Here is a 6788-nt window from a genome sequence, read left to right as displayed (position 1 = left end):
GAGAGGATTCTGACTCTGCCATTTACTTTTCATGTGACCCCAGACAAGGGTTTAACCTTTCATGGCCTCAGTTTCCCCTTCTGTAAAATGAGAGGGCTGGACCAGATGACTGGGCCTCCAAACAGAGGCTGGGCAGTCAGGATTATAGCTCTGCCATCCAAGTATGACTGTGTGATCTTGGATAATTCACCCCCTTGCCACACACCTCAGTTTCCTCCTCTGAATAGCTACTTTGATAGATTATTAGCGTTGAAAGAATCTACCTTGGATGAACCAGGGCCTGTGACTGAGTCAGTCCTGGAGCTTAGAAATTACTGATCTGTAGTCAGCTTCTAAACCAGTCCAAAGGATTTGCCTTTGCCACCAGGGCTTTCATCTTTTCGTTTTTACTAAACTCCCCAGATTTCTGAAGCCTCACACTAGGCCCTGTGTCCCCTGACAGCTTTCAGGGTGCTGTGGCTGCCTTGGCTCCCTGGGTTCAGAGGTCAACAGTGCTGAATCTCTAGTGACCTTGCCCTCTTCCTACTACTCCCACCATCCCTAAGTGCCTGGTCCTGTTACAGAATCATAGCATCTCAGAATCAAGAGACCTCAGAGGTCATCTCATCTAATATCTGAATGGACACTAGCCACAGGGTTACACTGAGGCCTCTTGGGGACACCGCTAAGATAGTAAGGTAATGTGTGTCAAATACTTGCTATATCAGAAATGTAATCTGAGAAATTTCTTCTTTTTTTAACATCTATTTTTTATTTTTTAAAAGATTATTTATAACCTTTTTTCTATTTTGAGTTCCAAATTCTCTCTCTGTCACTGTCTCTCTCTCTCTTTTTCTCCCCACCCCTTCCCTCAACCATTGAGAAGGCAAGCAATATATCAATTATATATGAAAATCACACAAAACATATTTCCATATTAGCCATGTTGCCAAAAAAGCAAGAAAAATAAAGTTAAAAATTATACTCCAATTTGTACTCACAGTTCATCAATTCTCTCTGTGGAGGTGGAGAGGCTTTTTCATCATGAGTCCTTTGGAATTGTCTTGGATCATTGTATTGAGCAGAATAGCTAGGTCTTTTGCTGTTGATCATCATTACAATATTGCTGTTACTGTGTACAGTGATTTCCTGGTTCTGCTTACTTCTCTCTACATCAGTTCATGTAAGTCTTCTCAGGTTTTCTGAAAGCATCCTCTCATTATTTCTTATAGCACAATAATATTCCATCACAATCATATACCACAACTTGTTCAGCCATCCCCCAACTGAAGGGCATCCCACCCATTTCCAATTCTTTGCCACTAGGAAGTTTCTGAAAGACCTTTTCATCAGACTCAACACCTAATGGGAAACTATTATGAGAGACGATATTAAGCATTGTCATAGGGCATACTTTCCCCGGGCTGATTTTTTGGCTACACAGCCCATTAGGGAGGACACAAAGGGATATATCTATGGGCCCATAGACTATAATACAGCACCACACTCTGACCAAACCCCAGAGACTTATTTGGGTGGGTCTGGTTCTCACTTTATGAAAAATTAGAATCACCCAAAGATACCAAAATTCTCTACAGGCAGAATAATGACTTACTAACAGCTGATAAATGTCCTTTCTCCCTTTTAAATGACTCACCGAATTTAAATGCTGTCCTTACAAGCCAGCAACAGCTGAGCAATGCAGTACAGTCATAGCCAGCTCAGTGGCTGTCCAGCTCTAGTGCTGACTCAACTAGCCGCTGCTGAGTTTGCTGATACTCCAGTGATGGTGCTGATCCACAGTGTGCCTTCACAAATGCTTGCCCTCCTTCCTTCCATCTGAAGACTTCTACTAATTATTACCAATGTCGTTATCATCACATTATTAATAATCTTAGAATCTAATTAATTCCTCTCCTTTGACCTATTATATGCAAACACTCCAGAATGTGTTTTGAGAATTAAGCTGAGGGATAAGAGAACTTAAAAGACCAGGCACAGGAAGGAAACAAACACATATCAAATGTCTTCTCAGTGCCAAGCTCTGTGCTAAGCACTTTTACAAATATTATCTAATTTGATCTTCATAAAAACACTGGCAGGACAAACACTATTATCATCTCCATTTTATGGTTGAAGAAACTGAGGCAGAAACAGGTTAAGTGACTTGCCCAGGGTCACACAGCTAATAAGTATGCGAGGCCAGATTTGAACTCAGGTTTTCCTGACTCTACACCTAACACTGTATGCACTATGCCACCCAGCTGCCTCTCTACAGGTTACCTCCAAAGTTAAAACAGATTTTCCCCTTTCTTTACCGAGCCCTGGATACCTGGGCCTGCTAAGAGACTCAATATTTCCCCTCAGTTCTCCTTTGGAAGCATCCTGTCTAGTGCCTTTCAGTTTCCCTGCTCTCCAGCAAACTATTTCCCTTCCTGCATAGCAACACGTTTTAAAGTATGTCAAGGATTCTTGAGCTAAGACTCATTCCAGGAACACAGATCACAGTCCTTGACATCCACATAGCACTACTCTGTCTGTCTCAGTTTCCCCAACTGTAAAATGGGGATAATAACAAGTACCTACCTAGCAGGGTTATTGTTGTTGTTATCTTATTTAATAATATTACATTTTATTCCAACTACATGTAAAGACAATTTTCAACATTCATTTTTTGAAAGATTTTGAGTTCCAAATTTTTCTCCCTTGCTCTCTCCAACACGGCAAGCAATCTGATACAGGTTATATATGTGCAATCGTGTAAAACATATTTCTACATTAGTCATGTTGTAAAAGAAGAAGTAGAAAAGGAAAAAACATGAAAGAAATAACAAAAAAAGTGAAAATGGCATGCTTTGATCTGTACTCAGACTTTACCAGTTCTTTCTCTGGAGGTGGTTAGCATTTTCCATCATTTGCCTTGTGGAATTGTCTTAGATCATTGCATTGCTGAGAAGAGCTCAGTCTATCAAAGTTGGTCAGGGCATAACGTTGCTGTTACTGTGTGCTTTGCTCTTCTGGTCCTGTTCACGTATCATCAGTTCACACAAGCCTTTGCAGGTTTTTCTGAAATCTACCTCTAGCAGCCTTATTATGAGGATCATATGTAGAAATATTTGTAAAGCAGTTAGCGCAGTGCCTGGCACATGGTAAGTAAGTACTGTACAAATACTTATTCTCTTATTCCTCTTACTAATTTCTTTTATTAATTTTATGCAAATAGCAAAGACATTATACCACATACAGTTAAGCATGTCTGTTTGTTTTTCATGGGTGATAGACTTCCATACCCTAGATTAGTGTTCAGTGAAATACAGCAGAGTCATGGTAGAGGTGGGGTTTTCCAGTAGTGATGGTTCAAAGCTAAGCTGGTTTGGGAAAACACACGTTGACCACACCCCTGAGCTAGTGAAATAAGGGCAGCTTGGGGAAAGAGGGTTCCTTGCTCCCTGAGAACTCCAGAAAGCTGGGCACTTCCCTAGAATTCCCTTTAAAGTAGGGTGGAGTGCCTAACCATCTGGGTGATCAGGATTTCCCAGGGCCCAATTACTCTGGTTAGTGACCTTTGGGTTAGTGCCTAGCAATGCCACCTAGTGTTTAAACTTTTAACAGCACCCAGGAATAGCCCAGTAGAAGCTGAGAAGATTTTGAGTTCCAAATTTTTCTCCCTTGCTGTCTCCAAGATGGCAAGCAATCTGATACAGGTTACATATGTGCAATCATGTAAAACATATTTCTACATTAGTCATGTTGTAAAAGAAGAAGTAGAAAAGGCCAATGACAATAGCTGAAATAAGAACATTTAAATAGAAGTATATAATAATTTTACATACATACATATACATATATACACCTATTTGTGTCTAGTGGTAGTCATCTCTAGGGCTTAGAGAGGGAAGAAAAAGAGAATTTTACATGATAGCTTTATTATATATTTAAAAAGAATATCAAGTTGTACATAATAGGTTTGCAGTTTCACATACAATCATCTTTTTATTATACTATATTATATATATTTATTCCATAAATTAAAAAGAAAATAATAAAAAAAAAAGAAAACAGATGCTGTTATGTCTTCGTGGTATCAGTGATCCCAGGCATACCTATACCAGTAGGGCAAGGCATCCAATAATTAAAAAGCCTCAAAAAGTTGGCAATCTGTATAGCAGCTCAAACAGAACTCCATAGTTTATGCTCAGCAGGTGCCCTGGGAACCTGCATAGGAAAAAGCCTCGGAAAAAGGAGGAGGAGAGAGTCCTGATGGACGAAGGGGTGAAAGGACCCAGATCTTTGCATTGAGCACTGGGGACAACTAGGCCCAGGGAGAACAAATTCCAGATAGTGGAGAGGGGGAAAGGGGTGGGAAGAGCCCCAACCCTTGGTATATACATAAGTAGAAACAAACGTATTTTTAATGTATTTTAAATGTATTTTAAAAATACAAGATATTTTGAAGGTCTACACTAGCAGCTGGTGGTGATCAGGAAATACTTCACGTAGGAAGTGGTGCCTGAGCTGTGCTTTCAGGGGATTCTAAAAAGGCAGAGATGATAAGGGAGGACCTTTTGGGCATAGGGTATAGACTGGGCAGACCTGGAGGTTTCAGAATTCTCATAGGGTTTAGAATTGGGAGGAACTCATTCTGCTTGGCCTTAGAGGATGGAACAGGGAATGATGGGTGGAGATTGCACAGTGGTAGATTGCAACTCAATCTAAAGGAAAGTCTTCCTGATGATCAGAGCTGGACAAAAGGTGAAAGGGTTGCTTTACTTTAGGAAGTAGGAGCTCCCCCTCACTTGAAGTGTGTCTTCAAGGAGAGGAGGGATGACCACATGGTAAGGAAGTACTGGAAAAGCTACTCTTTTTTTTTTCAAAGAGGCAATCAGGGTTAAGTGACTTGTCCAGGGTCACACAGCTAGGACTTGAATTCAGAGCTTCCTGGCTTCCAGGTCAGTTCTCTATTCACAAGACACACTGTCCTCTCTACAATGCAGATGAAAATGGAAAAGGTTCTACCTTCGAGGAGCTATGTTCTACTAGAGGAGTTTAGGTACGGGTTGATTACATGTCCCTGTGTTCCTGATTTTGGAGAGTGATGTGTCCAAGATCACACCACGTTGTCCTGTCAGAGCTAGAACTGACACCCAAGTCTTCTGACATCACAGGCAGTGAGTGTCTTTGCTGCCACACCACAGTTCTCCCCATGCATGACTCCTCTCTTGACCTCTGGATTTGTTTGTCTCAATGCACTCTTGGGCTCCATCCCAGCTGGTTATTCTGCTTACCCATCCAGATCATTGTCTGGCTTGCCTTTTTCCCTTCAGGCATCATCTCTCAATTCTACAGCAGAACTCTCTGATTCCAACCTCTGCCCTCTTCCAATCTCTTCCATCCTTCCTATATCTTCTAAAATAATCTTTTTGAAGTACAGAACTGATCATGTCAAGAATTTTCATTGTAGAATCGTAAGATTTAGAGCTGAAAGGGATCTCAAAGGTCATCTTGTCCAATTGTCTCATTTTAATGGTTGAGGAAATTGAGGACCTAGATAGGTGGCACAATGAATTGAGTGCCGAACTTGGAGACAGGAAGATCTGAGTTCAAATCTAGCCTCAGCATCTCACCTGGGCAGGTCACTTAATGCTGTTTCCTTTAGCTTCCTCATCTATAAAACGAGCTGCAGAAGGAAATGGCAAACCACTCCAGTATCCCTGCCGAGAAAACCCCAAATAGGGGCAGCTAGGTGGCGTAGTGGATAGAGCACAGGCCCTGAAGTCAGGAGGACCTGAGTTTAAATCTGGCCTCAGACTAAACACTTGACACTTACTAGCTGTGTGACCCTGGGCAAGTCACTTAACCCCAATTGCCTTAAAAAACCCCCAAAAACCAAAAGGGGTCATGAAGAGTCGGGCACAACTGAAAAACAACTGAACAATAACTACTACTACAAATTGTATCTTCCAGCAGAATGCTGTAGGGCTCCTTCAAGGGAAGGATTATTTTTCTTTTTTGTCATTGAATTCCTAGTTCCTAGTGCGATGCCTTACACAAGGTGGGGGTGGAGCAGGAAGGGTTAGTTAATGCTTGTTGAATGGAAGTAAATTGAATTCTATGTGCAAGGCATTTAACTAAGTAGGAGGTATACAAAGTCAGAAATGAAAAATGTTCCAGGTTTGTTAACACGCCTGATCATCAGTCCTGTCTTAGCCTCATCAGGGGAAAAGATTGTACACCAGAAGGGACACAGGTGGCATTGTGCTAAAGTCGCTGAACTGCAGAACCCGACAAAGGAGGACAAAGGATGCTCAGAAAAATTAGTCGTGATGGAAAGGAGTTTGTAATAGTTTTGTTTTTCTTGCTTTTTTAAAAGGAGGGAGAGGTGGGAGAGACTATAGATCTGAAAATAAAATAAAGACTTGGATTAAAAATAGGCATTCAAAAGGGATCCGTCTAATCTTCTGTACTGGAAAAACAAATGGATGAAATAAATACACAGAGTACTCAGATTGTGAGATATTATGAGATGGGCAGCCCGAGGAATTAATTTACCAGTATGTACTTTTAGGAAAGGTGGTACCGATGAATAGTGAGCTGAGCCAAGCTAATTAGGAAAAGAGATCGGGCTAGACCATATTTAGGAAACTACAATAGTGCTTTCAACGACTTCAAGAATCTTTTTGTTGCAAATATCTATGTCTTTTAACAACAATATTCTCCTGGTGATGATACATGCTTGCAAAAAAAGTGAAATAATGTGATCTCAGAGAAATTGCAATTATAAACAACCCAAAGGAGAATGGAAAGATGAA

The sequence above is a fragment of the Phascolarctos cinereus genome, unplaced genomic scaffold (genome assembly GCF_003287225.1).
Source record: "Phascolarctos cinereus isolate Bilbo 61053 unplaced genomic scaffold, phaCin_HiC Scaffold_726;HRSCAF=1367, whole genome shotgun sequence".
NCBI lineage: Eukaryota > Metazoa > Chordata > Mammalia > Diprotodontia > Phascolarctidae > Phascolarctos > Phascolarctos cinereus.
The sequence above is the reverse complement of the archived record's forward strand: the minus strand, read 5'-3'. Positions refer to the sequence as shown.